This window comes from Elephas maximus, chromosome 8, assembly GCF_024166365.1.
Source record: "Elephas maximus indicus isolate mEleMax1 chromosome 8, mEleMax1 primary haplotype, whole genome shotgun sequence".
NCBI lineage: Eukaryota > Metazoa > Chordata > Mammalia > Proboscidea > Elephantidae > Elephas > Elephas maximus.
The window spans coordinates 9,777,021-9,801,994 of record NC_064826.1 but is presented as its reverse complement, the minus strand read 5'-3'; the positions used below and the strand labels follow the sequence as shown (position 1 = coordinate 9,801,994).

Sequence of the window (24,974 nt, the reverse complement as noted above, 5' to 3'; positions counted from 1 at the left end):
TCTATTTGTTAAAGCCATCCACAAGTGGTATTTCTGTTGTAGTCGCAGATGACTAACACAGGCACACAGCTGCTAAATAGCAGCACTGACATTTAAAGAGGTGAGTCTAGCCCCAAAGCCCTTGGTCTGTTGCGTCACCGCCTCCTTTCCAAGAATGTATTTAGTGAATGTGAGGAACCAGGCTTCTTACCGACACAGAAGCTCGCCTTCCTCACTGGGAACCGGTACCTCACCCACAGGAACCCACCACGGGCAGCCATTTTTGCACTACATGACTCCACCCTCAGGCACAACTGATTGGCTCTCGAGGAGAAACTCACGAAACTCAGCCAATCAGATATCAGTCCTAGGAAGTTGCGTCACTCTGCGTGGCCGGAACTGCAATGTGTAAACTGCCTATGAGGCAGCCATTTTCTGCCACGTGGACTAAGGTGCTGCAAGACCTGGGCTGCGGAGGAGAATGGTACCAATGGAAAGACAGCTTCGCACTCGCTGGATCCCATCTACTCCTGAGGCCGGGCTGCTTTCCCGTCTGCGGGTTACACAAGATATCTTCATACCCTTGTTTGCTTAAACCAGCTCAAGTTGGTAACTTATTTTTAACCAAAAGAATCCACACTAACACATAGTGTCATGTTATGTTCAGCTACTTTCCCAAAGTGAACAAGGAAAGCTACTGTGTGTGTGACTGTTGTAAACATGAACCTGCATCCGTGTGGCTGAAGCCGAACAAACTTCAGCAACCTTCCATGTGGTTTGCCTCAGCCTGGCACCAGGAAACAGCCTGCCAGGGAGGTTGGGTGTGACCTGGTCATTCCCATCACACCATGAAGGTCATACAGCAGCTCTAGAGTTCCTTTCCCTTCCCAAGGAGACTCTTCATGACACTGGAGGTGTTAGGAATATCTGACGTCCTAGCAAGGCCAATCTCATGAGACCTATCCTTTCCAAAGAAGATTTGATGCATTTGAACTGTGACATTGGTGAAGAATATTGAATATACCACGGATTGGCAGAAGAACAAACAAATCTGTCTTGAAAGAAGAACGGCCAGAATGCTCCTTATAAGCGAGGAGTCGAGACTTTGTCTCATGTACTTTGGACGTGTTCTCAGGAGGAACTAGTCCCTGGGGAAGGACATCATACTTGATAAAGTAGAGGATCAGTGAAAGAGAGGAAAACCCTCAACGAGATGGATTGACACAGTTAATGCAACGATGGACTCAAACAGAGCAATGATAGTGAGGATGGTGCAGGACTGGGCAGTGTTTCATGCCATCGTACATAGAGTCCCTGTGAGTTTGAGACAATTTAATAGCACCTATTTTTTTTTTTTAATAACAGCAACCACCTTTCTGAGGAGCTGAACAGCATATTATAAGGATGATTACTGGAAGATCCGATGAACCCTTGAATGAAGTTAAGTAGGACATGGTATTAGAAGGTGTACAGTTTTCTTCCTTCCTTCCCAACAAAACCCCACTGAAAAAAACTCTGATCTTATATTGGAATGGACTAATGAGAGACTCCTGGGGTAAATGTACAAATAAAAGGCAGTCCATGTATGCCTCCTGCAGTTCTTATTTTGGACCCAGAGTATACAAGCAATATGCATATGAGAAGCAGAATCGCTCCTTCCTCCCTCCCCCGCTGGCAGGGACATGTGTGAATGAAAAATACCACAAGAAGCTGCTGAGTCCGAGCGATCAGAGAAGAGCTGAGCTGACAGGAGAGAAGGGATGACGGAACCATTTTCCCATCCCTCCATCTATTTATGGGAGTCATTTCCCTTCAGGAAGTGCTGAGCCCCTTCTCCCAGGACCCCGTGGGGAGTGGCGCCTGCTCTGGCTGACCCAGCCCTCCACCTCCTCCTCCTCCTCCTCCTCCTCCTCTGTGACCCAGTCACTGGGAACCAGCATATGGATGACAGTGTTTTCAGAGGGCCTGGACTAGTGAGGAAATTCAAGGAGGAAGGAACAGACGAAGGTGACGGGCATCAGTGCAGGGAGTCAGAGCCGCACTCACCCTGCATGGGCCACATGCTGCATGGCGGCAGAAGCAGGACCTGAGGCCTGTAGCCCCATCTTGGGCTCATTCACCTCCTCCACACTGCCGTCTCTTCCCCCAAATGGCTCCTGTTAATCGAGAAAAGCTGTCTCAGGAGAACCTGGGTCTAAAGTTACATACTTTTGGTGACGGTGTTTTTTCTTTTTCTTTTGTCAGCTGAGGAGTCAGGCTTCTCAGAAGCCCAGGGAGATCTCTGGGGTTAGTGTAGTTTTTTTAAAAGTGAAAAATGTTCTTTGTTACTAGGACATTGAGAGATTTAAAAAAATACAACAAAAACCATTTGCCCACAGCTCCCAGGTAACGGCAGCCACTGGCTCCTGCTGAATGCTTTGTCTTCTTTTCTAAGAAAATGGTGTTTGCAGCTTGTCTGCCCCGTGCCGGGGAGGAAATGAGACAGTGTCAGCAGGCTAAAGGACATGGAGTGGAGCCTGAGCCACAGAGAGAAAGAAAGAGAGACAGAGGGTCAGAAGGAGAGACAGAGACCAGAAACCAAAGAAACGGAGAAAACTGGTCACCAGCAGAGAGAGGCACAGAGAACGAGAGACCTGCCAAGACCCACCCAAGAGACCCCGGGAGCCTCTGACTCAGTGTAACATCCTTCCGATCAGTCTTGCAGCTGAAATGGATATAAATGAAATACTCTGTCCAGACGCATATCATGAGCCCAAGAGTAGCTAGAACGTCCTATTAACAAAATGATGCCTGGGCCTCAGTGAATTCAGTGCCCCCGCCGCCCACGCTTTCCTTCCTACTCATTTACTCAGTTAACTGCCATCCTACATTCTTTCCTGTTATTATATTCCTGCACATCCTCCCAAATCCACCTTAAATCCCAACTCTTCCATAAAACCTTGGAGTCCCAGGGTAGGGCAAACAGTTAACGCACTTGGCTGCTACCAAAAGGTTGGGAGATTTTAGTCCACTCGGGCACCTAGGAAGAAAGGCCTGGCAATCTACCACTGGAAGAATTAGCCATTGAAAACCCTATGGGGTTGAGTTCTACTCTGGCACACACAGGGTTAATGTAATGACAAACTGATTCTTTTGTTTCGTATTTTTTCCCCCCATAAAACCTACCCTGGCCACCACCCCAAACTAAAGTTCTTCCTTCTCCTCTGAACTTCCATACAACTATTATTAACCTATCTCCATTTGAGAACCTGTGTATAACCTTATGTTCTCCTGTGCTTGGCTTCCACTGTTATTCATGTCTTTCTTATTCACATTCCCACATGTTCATGTTTTGACACCCCCAATTAAACTGCAACAATGAATGAATGGCTGACATTTATTGAGCAGTCACTATCCACTAGGCAAGAATTCACACCGGTTATTTCACCTCATCCTCACACCAGCACGATCACCTCTCCTGTGCAGATGAGGAAACCAAGGTCAGGAGGGATTAAGGTTTCCCGAGTCTCCACTGGAAGTGACTGCATCCAGGTTAGCAGAGCTGAGTCCAGGTCCCTCAGCCACTCCCACATACAAAGTAGGCACTGGAGAAACTCTCAGGATTTGGTTTTATTCAGAGCACATAGTCTCCAGCCCCTCTGTGCCTCTTCTCCCCCTGCCCACCATGCACACCTCGACACCCATCCTTTCAGGCTGCCGTTTTGTGGCCCCTTTGCCCCCTGCAGCCTTTCCGGTAATCTGACCTCCATCTGGCTGGCCCTGAGCCCCTGGCTGGATGCTCACACCACTGACCGGCCCACTACTGCCCCTGGGTACACACCTCCTCGGACTCCATGTCGTCAAGAGAGCCACCGCAGGCCACGCTGTGCCACTCTAGCTGTGGTGGGACTCCTCACTTCCCACCTCTTGGCTCCCTCTGCTTCCTTTCTCCCCCTCGGACTCCTTCCCACCCTCTTCTGCTGGCTTCTGTTCTCCTTCTTTCCACAAGCAGAGTTTCCAGGCCTGGCTCCCAGCCAGCACATTTGGACAAAAGGCAGCAATCTTGGAGGGAGACGTCATCTCCCATCCTTTCCTGGGGCCCGGCTGTGGCTTCCCCAGCCTGGGACAGATAGGGGGCTGAGGCCACGCCTGGGGCTGCTGTAGGGGCTGGAGAGACAGTGAAGTGGAGGGTTAGCAAAGGGTCTGGAGTCAGAAACCCATAGCAACCCTATAGGACAGAGCAGAATTCCCCATAGGGTTTCCAAGGCTGTAATCTTTATGGAAGCAGATTGCCACACCTTTCTCCCACGGAGCAGCTGGTAGGTTCAAACCACTGACCTTTCGGTTAGCAGCCGAGCACTTAACCACTGCACCTCCAGGGCTCCTACAAAGCCAGGTCCAAATCCCAGTTCTGCCCTTAGCAGCCGAGGGACCGTGGACCAGCTGCGTTTCCAAACCCGAGTTCTCGCACCTCATTTTCAGGACTGCAGTGAGGATGAAGTATGATCGCGCAGGTAAAGCACTCGGCACAGTGCACACCCCGCTGGAAGGCTCAGCCAGTTCTGTTTTTACACAGTCAACTCTGCTGCACAGTAACAGTACAAACAGTAATGCGGGGCCCGTATAACAACAGTACCACCCTGCTGCCTGGGCCCCTCTGCAGGGCTGTGACCCAGCCTCCCTCGTTTACACCCGTGGTGAAGCTCTAAAATACTCTCAGACCGTGGATTGCTACTGTTCCTGTAAAAGTTGGTTTTGAAGTTAAAGGGGGAGCTGACCCCTCCCCAGCAGGAGCCGGGCTGCCCAGAGCACGCTAGCTGCAGCCTTCCCGATCAATCGATTACCATTGATGCTATTGATCGTGAAGGTGGGGGTCCACCGTCAGATGAGGGCAGCCGCTCCTCCGACTTCCCTACTTCCCACCCTGTGTTCCACAACCCTGTTCCTGTTTGTTTACTATCTGTGCCTGATGTTTGGTGCTCAGAAGAAGTTGTGCAATGCCTGGGAATGTGTTTGTTTTTATTCAGCTAAGTTTTGAGATATGGGAAATGGCTTTCCCCTATGACTTCGCTGAGCTAATCTGAGCTAGCATTGATGGGCTGGAAAGTAACCCATAAAGTTAATCAACGAACAGAACGCAGTGCTGGGTGCGAGGTGCTGCCGGGCCTACAGAAGTAGAAGGAAAGGTCCCGCCCTCAAGGTAGGGACAGAAGATACCAACACAACCAACCACATGGCAGTAGAAGATTGCAGGAGCCGTCTGAGACAAAAAGACACCATGGTCCAGGGAACGACCGGCATGGAAGACCAAATCCACAACATGCGATGATGTACATACGCGGCTTAAACTGGAGGAATTTACAGGGGGGCAGTCAAAGTCTGGAGGTCGTTGGCTCAGTGGTAGAAGTCTCGGCTTCCATTCAGGAGAACCGGATTCCATTCCATTCCCAGCCAATACGGCTCAGGCGCAGACACCACCCATCTGTCAGCAGAGGCTTGAGTGTTGCTATGACACTGAACAGGTTTCCGCAGAGCTTCCAGACTAAGAAAGACTAGGAAGAAAAGCCTGGGGACCCACTTCTGAAAATCTGCCGGTGAAAACCCTGTGCAGTGCAATTCTAGTCTGACACATATGGGGTCCCCATGTGTCAGAGTCTATCCCATGGCAACTGGTTACTAGTTAACCTGGGATAAAGGCATCAGCAGATGATGGGGGATGAAGGCTAGACTCAGAGACCTGGGAGGGATGTGCCTCTCTGGCCTCCCTCGGCTGCTATCTCTCTTCGTCCTTTCTCTTTTCCTCTGATAAGGGGACAACTGAGCCGTGGACAGGGTGGGGCCGGTGGGGTGTGTACCTAGCAGCAGCCTCTTTGACCCTCTTCCCCCACTCTTGTCCGTCCCAGGCTGACAGCCTGGCATTTGGGTGGGTGGGGAGCCTGGAGAAGGAGTCCCCGGGCCCTGTATCTGCAGGACAGAGTCCGATGGCTGATGTTTGGGAGCCACCAGGCCACTCTCTAAAGAGCCCTGGTGGCACAGTGGTTAAGTACTCAGCTGCTAACTGAAAGGTTGGTGGTTTGAATCCACCAGCCACTCCACTGGAGAAAAACCTTGCAACCTGCTTCCATACAGATCACACCCTTGGAAACCATGGGGCAGTTCTGCTCTGTCACATGGGGTCGCTATGAGTCAGGATCAGCTTGATGGCAATGGGTATGGTTTGGGTTTTGGGGTTGCTCTCTGCAGTTTCCCACCCCATCACTTGCACCCGCCCAGCTGGAGGCGAACAGAGGGCACTGTCCCTCTTTGATGTCCTGGGAGCCTGTTTATGCTGGTGGGTTGTCACAAACAGATGGTGACAGGAATCAGATGGAAAGATGATATCACCCCGAGATGCCGGGGAGTTATCCTGGGGTGGGACAACCACACACTTCATCCCAAATTTGAGCAAACCTCACCTGCAGCTCAGAGCAGGCAGGAGAGTCCCCAAGCCCCAGAGAGTGGGGATATTGCCCCAGCAGAGAAGCCCCAAGCTCTGGCAGGCGGCCTGTACCGCCCTGACCAGTCTGCGGCTGAGGGACCATGCGGGAGGCAGCTTCTGAGTCTCAGTGGCCCGTTCCTGTCCAGCCACCAAACCAGAGCAATGCAGCGTCTCCACCTGGCTCCTGTCCTGGCCGGGTTGAACCCTGCCTTGCTGCCCAAGCCTATCCATAGATCCCTGTCTTATCTGTTCTAGAAGCCTCTGTGTGGTCATCTGGGGAGGCTTAGCCTGCACATCAGAGGACACAGAAGCCCAAGTAAAACAACAGCACTGTGCGGCTTCCCTTCTGCTAGTTTGGTGGGAAAAGGCAGCCGACTGCCCCCGCAAGCACCACAGTGAGTGGTGGGGGTAGGGAGAGGACCCATCTCCTCTGACTCATCCAGTGCGAACAAGCGGTTCACATAACACCAGGTCACCCCAGGCCCTCCCCCTTCCCTGGAGGGGGCTCCATTCCAGGGGGCTGAGGAGCCAGGGGCAGAGGGTGGTCCAAATACCCTCTGCCTTGCCCGCATACCTGGGCCAGCAGGGAGGTGGGCGCACCCAGGTCCAGCTCACAGGTATACCGGGAGGGCCATAGGTGGCAGTTCACAGGGACAGTTCCAGGTAAGGGCTATCGTCCGTCAATCCACGATTTCTACTTTGAAGGCTCACTTTCACTTTCAGAAGCGTTCCAGTTGTATTTAAGATCTTCCTCCTCATTACCCACAGTAGGTTCACAGAGAACTGAGCATCATACCAACCCTCACTACATCTTTGCTTCCAAGAGGCAAGGAAGTTCAGGGGAGGCAGAGAGGCCCTGGGGCTTATTTCACCAGGTGGCTCACCCATCTCAGGTTTCCACCCACACAGTATGTGGAGTGCTGGTTATGCGGGATCAAGGCTATGGGAACACAGAACCAGCAGCAACAAACAAAACTGGGGCAATTTGTTGCACGACAATCTATTTAAAAAATTAAAATTTTCATTGACATTGTAATCTTAACATGTTGCCTTTTAAATTAAAAAAAAAAAACTGAAAATAATACATTGCCTCTATGAACGTGCCACCCTATGGAGTTTAATTTTCATGGTACCTTAATAGTACCTCAGTGGGGAACTGGGGTGGGGTTACTATTGAACTGGGGTGAGAGAGGCAACATATTTTATAATTTTTTTAAGACTAAGTATCAGAATCCCATTTCATAAATACCCATCACTGGGCACAAATACATTCCATACCTATTTGGCTTTGTAATCTACTTTATCAATTCCACTTTTAGGAATGTACCTTACAGAAATACTGGAACAAGTGCTAAGGAGTGTTTGTTGTAGCCAGACTTGAGAACAATCAATTGCTCATAGAAGATAATTGGTTAAACAAATTAAGGCAATCCATACAAGAGAATACTAGGCAGCTGTTAAAAAGGATGAGGGCTGTGCGCGTACAATTATCCCAGGGCTTCGAACTGGTTCTGTCCAGTTTAGTTATGGCTGACAAAGCAAAACCTGAATGGAACTGAATTTTTTAAATGTGGATGAAGAAGAATGATAAGCGGAATGGGAAAAATTACTGGGTAGAAGCCCTGCTAGAAACTTAAACTTCTTTTTAGAAAACAAGGGCAGCACGCATGTTGCATAGCAACCAAATCTCTTGACCCGCAGGGTCAGAAACGGCAGGGCCCCAGTCAAAGATGGTGCTTTGAATGTGTATCGTTCGCCACAGTCTGGGCAATAATTCAGTCTCACTACGCCTCTTCTGAGTCTTTCATTCCAGAGCTTCGACCCGTAATTTTTTCCAATCCAGTTACGGTTCTAGACCACCCAAATTTTTAAAAAACTCGAGTCTGTTCCGATTTTGCTTCACTGGCCGTGGCTGATTCGGTTTGAAGCCTGAATTATTCCCACAAAGTCCTGTTAAATTGGAAGAGCTGGCTGCAAAAGAACATATATGGCACACTTGCATTTTTCTGAAAAGCAAACAAACATTAATGCATAATTTGTTGCCCAAGGCAGTTACATTCTATAACGTAGCCGTGAACCCTGAGTTAGTGAAGACTGGGCCACTGCCCCAGAGGAAAACAAGGGTTCTGTTCCTCAAGTGTCTGGCCGCAACATTTTCACCACCAATCAATACATAACCTTGTGTTATACGTGTTTCTATTTAAAGACACCTCATTAAATACATATTATTGATTCATTAACATTGAACTCACGCTAACGGCACCGTAACTCACGCCTGAATGAAGCTGTGGTGCGATGAATTACTAACGACAGCCCTTCTAGTCACAGTCAGAGAAGGTGAGCACCAGGGCTGTAGCCTTTCACCACACCTATTTAATCTGTGTGCTGAGCAAATAATCTTAGAAGCTGGACTATATGAAGAAGAACGTGGCATCAGGGTTGGAGGAAGACTCATTAACAACCTGCATTATGCAGATGACACAACCTTGCTTGCTGAAAGTGAAGAGGACTTGAAGCACTTACTGATGAAGATCAAAGACCACAGCCTTTAACACAGATTACACCCCAACATAAAGAAAACAAAAATCCTCCCAACTGGACCTATAAGCAATATCGTAATAAACAGAGAAAAGACTGAAGTTGTCAAGGATTTCACTTTACTTGGATCCACAATCAACCGCCATGGAAGCAGCAATCAAGAAATCAAAAGAAGCGCTGCCCTGGGCAAACATGTTGCAAAAGACCTCTTTTAAGCATTGAAAAGCAAAGATGTCACTTTGAGGACTAAGGTGTGCCTGACCCAAGCCATGGTGTTTCCAATCACCTCATATGCATGTGAAAGCTGGGCAATGAATAAGGAACACTGAAGAAGAACTGATGCCTTTGAATTGTGGTGTTGGCAAAGAATATTGAATATACCATGGACTCCCAAAAGAACGAACAAATCTGCCTTGGAAGAAGTGCAACCAGAATGCTCCATAGAAGCAAGGATGGCGAGATTACATATCAAGTGCTTTGAACATGTTGTCAGGAGGGATCAGTCCCTGGAAAAGGACATCATGCTTGGCAGATGAAAAAGAGGAAGACCCTGAAAGAGGTGGATTGACACAGTGATTACAACAAGCTCAAGCATAGCAACAATTGTGAGGATGGCACAGGACTGGGCAGTGTTTGGTTCTGTTGTGCATAGGGTTGTTATGAGTCAGGATCGACTTGATGGCACCTAACAACAACAAAGTCATACACAGTCTTTGTAACTCACACACAATGACTGAGTGGGACCATGCAAATAAAGTATATGGAAGCCTAATGAATGGATGGTCAGTTTTGGCATCCCACTAGGCTTAAAATGAGCCAACCCAGAGGTGGGAAGGGAGGATCATCACCACTAGCAAGAAAGAAGAGTCAGGAGTGGAGCACATCCTTTGGATCCCTGTGCTGAGAAGCTCCTGGAACCAAGAGACCGAAAGAGAGAGAGAGAGAGCTGTAACAATGAAGATGGTAAGAAGAAGCGGCAGAGTAACAGTGGCAGCAGAGGCAGGAGACCGCAGGAGACAAGCAAGAGACCCGTCAGAGATGGCAGGAGATGGCGCGGTGGACTTCCTCACCCACAGAGCAAGAAAGCTGAGTGCCTTTGAGCAGGAGGCTTGCCGCAGGAGTACGGTGCCTCCAGGCCCTTGGTGGAACTAGGTTTCCTCGCCCAACCAGAGCAAGAGCTGAGCACCTTTGGCCAAAGCTTACAGGCGAAGAGGGGTGCCTCTAGGCACTTACCCAAACCAAATCCACCGCTGTTGAGTGGATTCCATCTCATAGCAACCCTGTTAGACAGAGTAGAACTGCCCCATAGGATTTCCAAAGCTGTGATCTTTATGGAGGCAGATTGCCTCATCTTTCTCCCGCAGAGTGGCTGGTAGGTATGAACTGCCAATCTTTCAGTTAGTAGCCAAGTGTTTTAACCACCACGCCACCAGGGCTCCTGGGCACTTATCAGCAGAGTTAAAAGAGCTTTTAAACACTTTCCTGAGCGGGGCAGAGGCTAAGGCCCAGAGAGGCCTGTCTGTCTGTGGACCCAGCTAAGAGGAGGCCGTCCTGATGGAAGAACTGTATCCTGAGTGTTCCTCAACATGAATTGTAACCTGTTACTTCCCTAATAAACCCCGTAACTATTGAGTATGGTCTCTGAGTTCCGTGTGGCCATTGCAACAAATTATCGAACTTGGCAGAGCGACAGATGGTGTGAGAATTGGTAAGGAGGGCTGGCACAAGGAGGTCCGCCTCACAGGAATCAGCCTGGGGCTGTTGATCTTGATTCTCCTTCCCCCTTGTAAAGTCAGAGGAGCTCAGACACCGTCCCCACACCATTTTACAGAAGCTTATCTAACAGACTTATTAGGGCACCTCACACCCTTCTTGCACTTAGGAACACTAGATAGCAGCTCAGCACTACACATGGGGCATTTTTTAAACAGAGAAATCACCAACAAAAAGCACAAAAATGCAAAAACCTGGCACTGAATAGACCACAAGAAGGACATGAGTTTGCAGTCCGAGAGCTGAAACAAGAAGGCAGAGTGTCGCCTTGTTCACCCTCAGCTAGGAACGTGCATATCGGGTGACTCAAACGTTTCGACGCTCTGCACGGTCGTGCGTACAGTGAGTATTGATTTTGGGGTCACAAATCAATTTTAGCAAGTAGGCAAATTCACTAATACTGGATCTGCAAATAAGGAGGATGGACCGTATATTATAGGTAAAGAAAAACAGGTCTGGAAGGATTTGGTATAGCTACCACAACAGGTTTGCCTCTGAGAAGGGGAACACATGTGGGGAGCTTCCTTCCTTTACTTAGTTTTTTTCATAGATTGTTTAAGTGATTTAAACAAACATAACTTTCATCATTTACATACAAATATTTGGTGCAGATGGCTAATGTGCTTCGCTGATAACCAAAAGATTGGAGGTTCAAGTCTACCCAGAGGCACCATGGAAGAAAGGCCTGGTGATCTACTTCCGAAAGATCGGCCATTGAGAACCCACAGTTATATAAACGTGACATAATCTTATAATTAAAGTATGCTTTTTAAGAAAATCAAACAAACAAAAGAAGTGCATTTGATACCTCCGTTTGAGTCCTCTCTCCAGTCAGGCAAGAAGTCCAGGTAGCACAGTGGTTAAGGGCTCAGCTGCTAAGCGAAAGGTCTGCGGTTCAAACCCACTAGCCGTCCACGGGAGAAAGATGTGGCAGCCTGCTTCCGTAAAGACTACTGCCTTAGAAACCCTATGGGGCAGCTCTGCTCTGTCCTACAGGGTCACTGTGAGTCGGAATCGACTTGATGGAAAGTGGTTTGGTTTGATTTGGTTTCTAGTCAGGAAGCCCCACTGGAGGCCTCTGCATAGGGAAAGCAGCCACCGCACAGTCCCGTCCCTGTTCAGCTCAAGCCCTGCCCTTGTCCTTCTGAAAGGAAGTGGGTACCTCCAGTTCCTCACCACAGAGGGAAGTTAACCTCTTCCCACAGTTCGATGCAGGGGTAACTCACCCCTGCCTTCCCTAAGGCCAGGGAAAACTGCTAACGTGGTTTTCAGTGCTTCCCCCAGTTAAGAAAGGGGGTCTCTGCTGACTCTTCTTTTAGGCCAGCTGGACTCAGGCCAAGGACAGTTTTGTCACAGAGAAGCCAAAGACAATCAACGATTTTGGGCTCCAGCTGGTGAAGGGCTTAACTTTCTAGGCACACTGAGAGCTGGTGGGATACACTTCTGCCCAGCGCTGACACAGCTTTTAACATGAACGTAGAAGACAGTCTGGCTTTGGCTTCCAGGTACCATCAGAGGTAGGGAAATGAGCTCACTGCACACCTAGTCGAGGCACCCACTTCCTCCTACAATTAAAGGGAGCAGAGTACCTGTCCTGCCTCTGTTGGGTAGTATCTTAGTCATCTAGTGCTGCTCTAGTGGAAATACCACGCGTGGATAGTTTTAACAACAAATTCATTCTCTCACAGTCTAGGAGGCTAGAAGTCCAAATTTAGGGTGCCAGCTCCAGGGGAGGGCTTTCTGTTTCTGTTGGCTCTAGTGGAACGTCCTTGTCATCAATCTTCCCCTGGTCTTGGAGCTTCTCAGCACAGGGACCCTGGATCCAAAGGACGTGCTCCACTCTGGGCTCTTCTTGCTTGATAGTAATAAGGTCCCTCTTCTCTCTGCTTGCTTCTCTTTTATATCTCAAAAAAGACTGACTCAAGATACAACCTAATCCTGCCCATTGTGCCCTGCCTCATTAACATAACTGCCTCTAATACTGCTTTATTAACATCATAGAGGTTAAGGTTTATAACATAGAGAATAATTACATCAGATCATAAAATGGAGGACAAGCACACAATACTGGGAATTGTGGCCTAGCCAAGTTGACACACATTTTGGGGGAGACACAATTCAATTCATAACAGGTAGCTAGTAGGATAAGTTTAAAGAGATTCTGGGTCCATGCTGGCCACACTGTGAGTGGCCAGTACCCTGGCCAAGTTCCCATAGCCATAGACAAACAGGGGGTCAAGTTGACAGCACCTCTGAGGGCACTGAGGCCCACAGCCCACGGGGTCTGCACCACAGACCACAAAAGAGGTTTTCATTAGACTCCAAGAAATACAACCCACGGCCATGCCAGGGAAGGAGTGTTCCACCTTGAGTCAGCTGCAAGGTGACCCCTGGAAGGAACAAAGGAGGCCCCCCAAAGGCCTGGGGTAGAGGCAGCGCAGGCTGGGAGGGGCAGTGGAGAGCCTTGTGACACAGGCACAGCAGGGGTCAGCCTTGGTCACTCATGAGTACCTGTGAGACAGCCCATGCCCTCGGGCTCCAGAAAAGAGCACCTGAGGTTCCAGAGACAGTGGGGGTGGCCAAGCCAACAGGGCGCATGGCCAGAGAAAGGACTGCCTGTGTCATAGTTTGAATTTTGTCCCCCCAAAATAGGTGTATGAATTGGCTGGGCCATGATTCCCAGTATTGTGTGACTGTCCACCATTTTGTCATCTGATGTGATTTTCATATGTGTTGTAAATTGTATCTCTATGACGTTAACGAGGTGGGATTAGCAGCAGTTATGTTAATAAGGCAGGATTCAACACAGGATTAGATTGTGTTTTAGGCCAATCTCTTTTGAGATAAAAAAGACAGAAGTGAGCAGAGACAAGGGGATCTCATACTATCGAGAAACAAAAGCCAAGAGAATAGCAGGACCTTTGGACCCAGGGTCCCTGCGCTGGGAAGCTTCTCACCCGGGGAAGATTGATGACAAGGACCTTTCCCCAGAGCCGACAGAGAATGAAAGCCTTTCCCTGGAGCTATCACCCTGAATTTGGGCTTCTAGGCTCCTAGACTGTGAGAAAATAAACTTCTGTTTGTTAAAGCCATCCAATTGTAGTACTTCTGTCATAGCAGCACTAAAAAAAAAAAAGCCATCCAATTGTAGTATTTCTGTTATAGCAGCACTAGATAACTAAAACAGCCTGCATGGTGGCTTTGAGGGCTGCTAGAAAAGCATGAGCCTCAAAATATCTCCCCAAGTATTCTGCCAGAGTTGCTGAAATTCTACCCTTAGAGATTCTTTAGACTGAGCCTTTATGAATGTTAAATTGGAAACTATTTTTCTGTTTCTTTCCAACCTGGAAGATGTGTGTTAGAGAACAAACACACCTGAATATGCAGAGGGAAGCTGAAAGAAACCTAGAGCTCAGGGGCTCAGCACTCAAGAGTGGCAGGCTTAGGTTCCCAGCCAAGAGAGAACTGTGCTGAAGCTTCTCACAGCCATGACTAAGGTGGAGCACTGCACATGACAGCGTCACCCCAGGCATCTCTCGCTGCAGAAGCGTCACGACTGTGCTTTTAGGAGCTCTGTTGAAAAAACACTTCACCTAGACCTCAGTGTGTCCCTGACCACTCCCGATGTTCTAGATGGCTTTAGACCTGAACACTCATTAAGCTAAGTGTTTTCACCACGAGTAATAGGCTCCCTAATTTTAAATTCAACGGGGTCCTTGCTTTGGGAATCTGAGGTCTACACCCTTCATTGTAATGAGCCTTCTAAAACCAAAACCAAGCTGGCTGCTGTCAAATTGATTCTGACTCATAGTGACCCTGCAGGACAGAGCAGAACTGCCCCGTAGGGTTTCCAGGCTACAGTCTTTATGGACGCAGACTGCTGCATCTTTCTGCCACTGAGTGGCGGGTGGTTTCACACTGCCGACTTTTTGGTTAGCAGCTGAGCACTGGGCCACTGGGCTCCTCTACACCCACCACAGGCCACATGACACGGTTGTCACAACACCACTCTTACCTTGGCTGTACCTGAAAATTCTCAGGGACCTTTGAACAAGGATACTGGAGCCACTCTCGGAGGTTTTGATCTTACTGGTCTAGGGCGGGGCCAGGCATTAGTCCTTTTTTAAATGCTTCCCTCACCCCCTGGCATTTAAACGTGTATTCTAATGTGCACCTGAAATAAAATATGTTAAGAAACCTGATTGGAGGGTTGAGTCTCATACTCACAGTTAATTTAAGATGTTGACACAGGTTCTGTTCTGGCCAGTGGCCCTCATGCGCAGCATCCACCCATCTGTCCGTGGACACTTGGGAGGGGCTACGATCTTCAGCATATCCCACCTGAACTTGGAGACCATCCCAAGAATAGATTTGACACAGCGGACACCAGCGACCGAACACCAGACAAGCTGTAGGATGACATCAATGACAATCGTATGTCAAGAAAGCAAAAGGTGATTAAAAACACAGAAAGGAAAGAAAAGACCAAAACGGATGTCGGAAGAGACTACGAAATTTGCTCTTGAACGCAGAGTAGCTAAAGCAAAAGGAAGAAATGAAGTAAAAGAGCTGAACAGAAAATTTCAAAAGGTGGCTCAAAGAGACAAAGTCAAGTATTATAATGAAATATGCAAAGACCTGGAGTGAGAAAACCAAAAAAGAAGAAGACGCTTGACATTTCTCGAGCTAAAAGAACTGATGAAAAAAACCAAGCCTCAAGTTGCAATATTGAAGGATTCTATGGGGAAAATATTATATGCTGTAAGGAGGCATCAAAAGAAGATGAAAGAGTCACTGTACCAAAATGAATTGGTCACTCAACCATTTCAGGAGGTAGCATATGATCAGGAACCAATGGTACTGAAGGAAGAAGCCCCAGCTGCACTGAAGGTATCGGTGAGAAACAAGACTCCAGGAACTGATGGAGTACCAACTGAGATGTTTCAACCACCAGACCCAAGTCTAGAAGCGCTCACCCGTCTATGCCAAAACATTCGGAAGACAGCTACTCGGCCAACCGACTGGAAGAGACACATATTCATGTGCATTCCAAAGAAAGGCGATCCAACAGAGTTCAAAATTATCAAGCAATATCGTTAATGTCACGTGCAAGTAAAATTTTGCTGAAGATCATTCAAAAGCGGTTGCAGCAGTACACTGATAGGGAACTGCCAGAAATTCAAGCAAGATTCAGAAGAGAACGTGGAATGAGGGATATCATGGTTGATATCAGACGGATCATGGCTGAAAGCAGAGAATACCAGTAACATAAAGACATTTGACTGCATGGATCATAACAAATTATGGATAACATTTCAAAGAGGAGGAATTCCGGAGCACTCAATCGTGCTCACGCAGAACCTGTGTGTACACCAAGAAGGCAGTCATCTGAACAGAACAAGGGGTATTACGCGGTTTAAAGTCCAGAAAGGTGTGCATCAGGATTGTATCCTTTCACCATACGTATTCGATCTGCATGCTGAGCAAATAATCCAAGAAGCTGGACGATATGATGCACCGTGTGACATCAGGGTTGGAGGAAGACCCATTAACAACCTGCGATATGCAGATGACACAACTTTGCTTTCTGAAAGAGGAGAGGACTTGAAGCACTTAGTGATGACCAAAAACTATAGCCTTCAGTATAGATTACACCTCAGCATTAAAAAAAAAAAAATCCTCACAACCAGACCGCTGAGCAACATCATGATAAACAGAGAAAATATTGAAGTTGTCAACGATTTCATTTTGCTTGGATCCACAATCAATGTCCAAGAAATCAGTCATGTAACTGTCAAGAAATCAAACAAAGTATTGCACTGGGCCAATCTGCTGCATAAAACCTCTTTAAAGTGTTAAAAAGCCGAGATGTCACCTTGCGGACTAAGGTGTGTCTGACCCAATCCATGGTGTTTTCAATCATCGCCTCACCTGCATGCAAAGTCTGGACAATGGATAAGGAAGAAAGGAGGAGAACTGACGCCTGTGAGTTATGGTGTTGGTGAAGAACGTTGACTATACCATGGACTGCCAGAAGAATAAACAAACCTGTCTTGGAAGAAGTACAGTTGAAATGCTCCTTAGAAGCAAGGATAGTGAGACGTCGTCTCACATACTTTGGACACGTTGTCAGGAGGGACCAGTCCCTGGAGAAGGACATCATGCTTGGTAAAGCGGAGGGTTGGCAAAGGAGAGGAAGACCCTCCAGGAGGTGGATTGACACATTGGCTGCAACAATGGGCTCAAACACAGCAACCACTGTGAAGACCACGCAGGACGGAGCAGTATTTCATTCTCTTCTACATGGGGTTGCTATGAGTTGAAACAGATTCGACAGCACCTAACAACAACATGATGCTTAACAGGTTTGAGTGGAGCTTCCAGACTAAGAATGACTAGGAAGACAAGGTCTGGTGATCTACTTGTGAAAATCAGCCAAAGAAAACCCCATGGATCACGACAATCTTCTGTTGTGCACGGGGCCATCGTAAGTCGGAGGCTGACTTGACAGGAGATAACAACCTAGTTAGTAAGGGAGGCCCTGGGTATTGCAAGTGTTAATGCGCCTGGCTACTCTCTGAAAGGCTGGCCGTTTAAGTCTATCTAGAGGAGCCTCAGAAAAAAAGTGTGGCAATCTACTTCTGCAAGATTACAGCCACTGAAAACTCTACCAGCACAGGGTCACCATGAGTCAGAATCCACTCAAGCGCAACTGGTTTTACTGACATAGTCAGCAAGAAAGAGCTTGTACTTTAAAGGGCACATCAGCAACCCACTGACATTGGTCCCGCAGGATGGAACAGGCCAGCCAGGCGCCTGGTGACTGGGCCTGCAGACCTGCCGCTATCCTGGCACTCCAGGCTCCTCGGGGCCTCCAGGACGTTGTTCTGCAACGTTCCCAGCCTCCTGGCCTCACTTGGGAGAGCGTCTCCAGTCTCCCGAGTCCCACCTCTCCTCACGCCCTTAGAAGAAGGCTCAACATCAGGGCCTGGGGCACAAAGACCCTGGCCTGCACCACTTTGGGAAGTGGACTTCCAACCCAAACTGAACCCTAATATACTGGACCCACTCTCCCTGCCACCCTGCTTTAGTCAGGGTTTCTGGGGTAACCTTTCCAGCACCCTTGGGGTACGGACAATGCCTCAGCCACCCACCACAGGCTGCACTGATGTGCCCATCTCCCCTTGTGGTAGGGCACCCAGGAGGCTGTGCTCTCTGCAGCTACAGAGGGGAGTGTCACGTCTTCCTACACTGGGTGGCCACTGTCCCCCGTAGAGGACCCATCCTCAGGGCCCCGAGCCCTAGCTACCCATGCCCCCGACCCGAGCTGACACACAGCCCCTCCCAGAGGCACAGTGCGGTCCCCAAGTCACAATACGGAGCCAGTACAGGCACAGTCATGAGGACCTGGAGCTTTCCACCAACAATGTCACACCAACGACAGCATTTTTTCTACATCACTCTTCAACCATTATCTACAGTTCCACACGACAAATTCCCATTTGAGCTCAATTCCAGGAAAAATTTTGTTCTGAAAATTAATTCGTATGCTTTTTGTTGTCAGAAAGCCAAAACTATGCAATCCAGCGCATTTTTGTTTGTCCCTAAGCTGCCAGAAAACTCAGAGCCAAATTCATTGTCCAAGTGTTGTAATCTGCTCAGTTAGGGCCATTCAAAACAGCCGCTCCTTTTGCTTTGCTTTCGCCTTGGCTTTTACGCACTGGGTTTCACACCTGCTCACCTGCCAAATCAGTCGCCAGGTCCTACCTCCTAAATACCTCCAGGCCCACTCCGTCTTCTCCCACCTCCGCCTCCTTCATCTCTAAGCCAAAAAACCCATTGTCGTCAAGGCAAATCTGACTCACAGCCACCCTACAGGACAGAGTAGAACTGCCCCCTGGGGTTTCCAAGGCTGCAGATCTTTACGGAAGCATACCGCTCTTTCTCCCACGAAGCGACTGGTGGGTTCGAACTGCCGACCTTTTGGTTAGCAGCCAAGCATTAACCACTGTGCCACCGAAGCTCCTTCCTTCCTCTCTGCTCTGCAGTAATTCTGGCCTGGGGCCTGCAGGGCCCACCTCAGGCCTCCCAGCCTCCATCCAGCCACCTGCTCTGAACTCCTCCTTCACAGAGGCCCTCACCCAACGTCGAGGGCCGTCTCACCGCCCCCTATGCACCCACCTCACTTGTGACAGGCTGTATCACCCCACCCTCGCCCCAATGCTCTCTCCTGGTGACTTTGCACAAAACAACCCTCCCTGCTTTGCTTTCCTGGTGAAGAGGTTTGCCGGTACACCTATCCATCCATCCCTCAGGGTCAGGCGAGCATTGCCCATCCCATGGGCCTTCCCACAGCAGTGCCTCTCTGGTTCCCCAGCTCTGGTCTGCAGCACGCACCGCCAGGCCAGGCCAGACTGGGATTTTTGCTTGATTACCTCCTTAGGAGAGCCCTGGTAGGTTACCTTGACTGCTAACCAAAAGGTCGGCAGTTGGAATCTACCAGCTGCTCTTTGGAAACCATACAGGGCAGTTCTACTCCATCCTATAAGGTTGTTATGAGTCGGAATTGACTCAAAGATAATGGGTTTATAGTTTTTTTTTTTTTACTCTCTTAGGAAGGAGCCCTGGTGGCGCAGTGGTTAAGCACTCAAGCCCACCCAGCAGCTCTGCAACAGAAAAGACCAGGCGATGCACTCATAAAGATGACAGCCTTGGAAATTTTATGAGGCAGTTCTATGATGTCACATGGGGTTGTTATGAGACAGAATCCAATCAACGGCTCCCAACAACGCCCAGGAGGGTGTGCTCCTGGGAAGTAGGGGCCCTGTGTGTCCTTTCAGCACCGTCTCTAGTGCCCAGCCTTGTTAATTGGATAAACACGGGATACACATAGGGTCAGAATCTTCCAGAATAAAAGAACTGGAGACAGCCTCCCTGCCAGCCTCTTCATCGCCCTCCCTCAAGCAGGGTCTGTTTGGCCCTGACTTGCTCTCAGAATACTGCTCCATCCAAACCACCCACCCCAAAGACTCCCCGAATCCACTGTTTTGAGTGTCTGATGTTGCAGGATGTGGGGAGGAAGGGTTTTGTTCTCTTACACGCTAATCAAAGCCCTGGTAACACAGTGGTTAAGAGCTATGGCTGCTAACCAAAAGGTCAGCAGTTCGAATCTACCAGCCCCTCCTTGTAAACCCCATGGGGCAGTTCTACTCTGTCCTATAGGATTGCTATGAGTCGGAAACACTTGACGGCAACAGGTTTTGGTGTACTAACTACAAATGGTCTGAGACCTTAGCAACAGAAGACAGTGAGGTGCCTGCTGTGGCCTATCACCAGAGCCCGCTATCACACTCGCGGGGTCACACCCCAGAAACACAGCCAGCCTGATCCTCCCCCAGCGGCTGGATGGCAGGGTCAAAGGACTCTGCCCGGCTCCCCGCCCCCCTCCCCGAGGGCGGGGTCTGGCTCCAGACTTTCTAATCCTGGCAAAAAATTCCGGGTCTTACCCCAGCTGTGACCCTCCTAACTACGAGCACATCCTCTCTTAAGAGACTTCCTCTGGGCTGCATGGCTCCCAACTCCATCCTTAGGGGAAAGTGGAGAGATAAGGTCACTCGCGTTTACCTTCCGCTGGCTGCTTCCCCCACCTCGCCTCTTTGTAACCCCAGATCTCAGGTCCCCCTACACACACACACACACACCGGGCTCTGCACGCACAAACGCGCGAGCGCACAGAATGCGGGGCCCACTCCCGCGCCCCACGAAGTCACCCCGCGCCCCCAGGCGCTCGCTCCGAGCTTTGTTCGGCGGCAGCGGCAGAGTCCCCTCCCCATTGGTCCCGCTCGCCGGGCCACCTCCTCCGGCCCCCCTGTCGTTCCCCGGGGTCCCGCCGGCCGACCCTACCTCCGCACTCGCTGCCGCTCTGCAGGCTCCGGGGCGCATCTCGGGGGCGCCCGGCCGAGCCGGGGTGGCGCCGAGGCGAGTGGCGGCACGGGGCGCCATGGCCCGCAGCCCCACGCCCTGTGATCGGCCAGCCCCTCACGGCCCCCGGGGGCCCTCTCGGCTGCCCCGCGGCGGCCCCATGGCGCCCCCCGTCCCCCGGCCGCCCCCGCCCCCGCGGCGCGCTGCCCTCCGCCTCCCGCCGCGCGCTCCGGCTCCTCGGGCTGCCCGACCTCTTCCCGCGCGCGCTCCGCTACTCGGCCGACGCCCGTCGTCTCCGGCCCGCGCCCCCCCCCCCGCACGCCCCCTCCCCGGCCGGCAGCCCCTCCCCCCGCCCCCGAGGGCCCTGCCCCGCCCCTGCCCCGCCCCTGCCCCCTCCCACACGCCCCCTCCCCGGCCCGCGCCCCTTCCCCCGCCCGAGCCCGCCCCCGAGCTCCCTGCCCCTCCCCTCCCCCTTCCCCCGCCCACACGCCCCTACTCCCTCCGGCACGCCCCCTCCCCAGCCCCCGCCCCTTCCCCCGCCCCCGAACTCCCTGCCCCTCCCTTTCCCGCCCTCCCCTTTCCCCGGCCCCTCCCACGCGCCCCCGCTCCCTCTCCCAAACCTTTCCACTTGGGCACCCGGGCCGCTCGTCACGCGCCCCCGACTGCCCCTCGGCCCCCTGGTCCCGCCCCCTAGACCCCGGGCCCTTCCCCGACGCACCTCCTCTTTCCCCTCCCCCACCTCTTGCCGGCCCGCGCCCCCGGCCCCTCAGCACCGCGTTCCCGGGCTTCCCCTCCTGTCACCCGGCCCCACCCCCTCTCAGGGCGCTCCCCCTCGCCCCTCCCCTTCCCCGCCCCTTCACCCCTCCCCCCTCCCCGCCTAACCCTCGGCCCCGCCCCCTCCCCGGGGCCCCTCTCCTCTTTCCCCCCGCTCCTCCCCCACCCCTTCCCTCTTCCTGATCCCGCCCCTCCCCGGCTCGCCCCCCGCCCCTCCTGGCCCCAGGGAGCTGGTCCGCAGCTGGCGCAGCCCCGCGGGTCGCCTGGGTGAACCCCTCTCGGAGGGCCGGTCGGCCTCGGACATCGGTAAACCGGGCCTTCTGCCGGACGCGCCCCTCTCCCAGTTCGGGGCTGGGGGAGGCGGCGGCTTCACTCCCTCCGTGCTGAGCTATGGCCGTCCGGGCGGTTGGAGACCCCGCGGTGCGCTTCGCCGGGCCGGTCCCCAGGTGTCCGCTGCGCGCGCCCTGGATCCTCGGCCCTCGCCAACGCGTGGACGGCCGTCCGGGACCCCTGGCCGGTGAGCCCCTGCCGCCCTCGGCCCTGCAGGTGGCCGGCTGGCTGGGTCACGACGGGCCGGGAGCGCGCGGCGAGGGCCGCCACGGGGAGGCACGGAGCAGCGAGCGCAGCAGGGGGCGCGGAGGAGCCGGGGGCGCCGCACAGGAGGAGTGACCTTGTAGCCCTGCTGCCGCCACTGCACGGGGAGAAGCGAGCCGGGCGCGCGAGAGGGCGGCCTTCGGACCCGCGAAATAAGGCGGGAACGCGGTGGACTCTGGGGACCAGAACTCAAACCCGTCGCTGTGGAGCCGGTCCGATTTATGGTAACCCCGTGGGTTAGCGTCGACCTGCTCCACAGGGCTTTTTGACTTGTACTAGGTGGCAACAGTTTTTTTTTCTTTTAAATCTTTATAGCAGCAGACAGCCAGGACTTACTTTCTCAGTGCCGCTGGTTGGGCGCCTTTAGGTTAGCAGCCAATCACAAACTCTAGGAAGGGGTCATAAAAACAGGCTGTGCCTTAGAGGAAGGCTCCTCCGAGCTGTGGGTGGGAAGACAAAGAGGAATAGAGGGGGAGCTGTGGAGAAAAGGGCAGGGCATGCCGGAGCTGAGGGAGGCAGGAGCAGAGGCCCACCGGTGGGCGAACCCGGAGAATTTCAGGAACAGCTAAGGTGGAGTGGTGGGTAAGGTCAGACAGCCAGGGCACCACGGTTTCAGAGGCCTCGACAGAATTTAGATTTCACACTGCTAGCCATGGGGGACCGGCCGCCTCCCCTCAGGGGCAGGTCTGGGGCTCTTCTCTCCATCTCTGAGGTGGAAATAGCCGCAGTCATACCCCCCTCCTTGTGGTGTTGTGAGGATGAGATCGGATAACCCAAGGCAAGGGCGCCGTGCTCACTGTTAGCTCCTGATTGTTCTCCTGACCTCCTTTACTTTCCAGCAACACAGGGGGTGTCAGGTTGAAGAAGGGGGTAGGCCATTTTTCTTCTCCCCCATCAGCGCTCACCCTTCACCCCTTTTAGGCCTCTCTGCAGGAGTGGCAGGAGGGAGCTCGTCCATCTCTCTCAGAAATAAACTGGGGGCAATGAGAAGAATTGAGGGGTATGAGAAGGCCAGCGCCGTTAAGATGGGAAAGAGCCGGAGAAGGAGCCTGGTGAACATCTCAAAATTGTTCTGTTTCCACTTACATTACTTTTGGGTGTTAAACATTTGCTGAGTACTTTTCTGTTCCAGAACTTGACACAAACCATGTCATTAAGTCCTTACCACAACCCTGAGCAATTAGGGATCACCCCCTACCAACCACAATAGCCACAAAAATGGACTCAAGCTAACGATCATGAAGATGGCACAGACCCAGGCAACGTCTCATTCTGTTGCCATGAGTCCAAGCCAACTCAATCGCAGCTAACAACATCTAGCAACTTAGCTCTATGAGATTCCGTGAGTCAAAGACCCAGGCCCTTCTGGCCCAGTCATGGACTTTCTCTTAAGCCCTGCTGCCCTGTCGCCCACTGTCTTAGTCATCTAGTGCTGCTATAACAGGAATACCACAAGTGGATGGCTTTAACAAAGAGAAATTTATTCTCTCACAGTCTAGGAGGGTAGAAGTCCAAATTCATGGTGCCAGCTCCAGGGGAAGGCTTTCTCTGTCAGTTCTGGGCAAAGATCGTTGTCATCTTCCCTGCTGAGGAGCTTCTCAGCACAGAGACCCCAGGTCCAAAGGACATGCTATTCTGCTGGCTCTTGGTTCTTGGTGGTATGAGGTCCCCATACACAGCTGGTGGGAATGTAAAATGGTGCAGCAGCTTTAGAACACAGTTCGGCAGTTCTTCGAAAGGTTAGTTGCTATATGATACAGCAGTTCCACTCCTAGGCATATATACCCAAGAGAAATGAAAATGTGTCCACACGAAAACGTGTGCCTGAATGTTCATGGCAGCATTATTCATAATGTCCAGAGTGGAAACAACCCAACTGTTTTATCAACTGATGAATGGATAAATAAAATATGGTAAAGCCGTGCAATGGAATATTATTTGGCAATAAAAAGGAATGAAGCACATACATGCTACTACAGCACCTTGAAAACATGCTGTCTTAGGCTGGGTTCTCTAGAGGAGTGAAACCAGTAAAGCGTATAAATATATATATATAGAGAGAGATTTGTACCAAGGAGATGGCTCATGCGGTTGTAAAGGCTGGAACATCCCAAGTCCGTGAGTCAGGATAGAGGAGGCTCCTGATCCACATAGCTGCAGGGGCTGGCGAATCCAAGATCGGTAGGTCAGACGGCAGGGGTGTAGCTCACAGGCTGCAAAGATCATGAATCCCAAGATGGATTGGCAGGCAAGGCCGCAGGTAAACTGCTAGCTCAAGTTCCAAGAACCAGAGGTCAGACGGACAGGAGCCAGCTGCAGGATCCAGAGTGAGCAAAAAGCCCGTGAGCCTTGCCAGAATGTCCAGTTATATTAGATGTGGGCCACATGCCCAAGGAAGCTCTCTTTCAACTAATTGACTCCTCACAGCAGATCCTGTCATGGAAGTGATCACATCATCTATCATACAACTGCCAAACCACTGAGAATCACGGCCCAGCCTAGTTGACACACAACCGCATCACACCCACTCTGCGGGGATTTCTAGAGTCCCCTCCACTGCCTGGATATGGCGCCCCCTCTGGAAAGAACGAGCAGTGTGGTTCTTCCTGCATCCCTTACCCCAGCCACCCCACTCTGAGGGCTGGTCCCATGCTGGCATTGCTGTGGTCCATTCCTTCCTGGCCTCTTGGCCAGCAGGGTCCTTCTGTTAGTTCAGTGCTTCTTGCTTGCCAGTGCATAGCTGAACAGAAGATAACTGAGAGAGGTTGGGTTATTTTTTTACCTTGAAGGCAGGCATCAGGAGAGGAGTCATTTATCTACGGTTAGGTCCATGACAGGAGCCCTGGTGGCACGTTTAAGTGCTGCTAACCAAAAGGTTGAAAGTTCAAACTCCCCTAGCAGCTCCACAGAAGAAAGACCGGGTGATCTGCTTCAGTAA

The 24,974-nt window shown here is 51.2% G+C and overlaps 1 protein-coding gene across 10 annotated transcripts in view; it reads right to left on the bottom strand.

Annotated features, from left to right (window-relative positions):
• Window positions 1-20,970, bottom strand: part of DENND2A (DENN domain containing 2A) — a 97,203-nt gene extending 76,233 nt beyond the window's left edge. For 3 of the 10 annotated variants that reach the window (XR_007518404.1, XM_049893427.1, XM_049893419.1), the window contains exon 1: window positions 20,651-20,827. The gene's annotated coding sequence lies outside the window, so the exon portion shown is untranslated. The other 7 variants (XM_049893428.1, XM_049893430.1, XM_049893426.1 and 4 more) reach the window with 6 other exon arrangements.
• Between the last annotated feature and the right edge of the window lie 4,004 nt (window positions 20,971-24,974).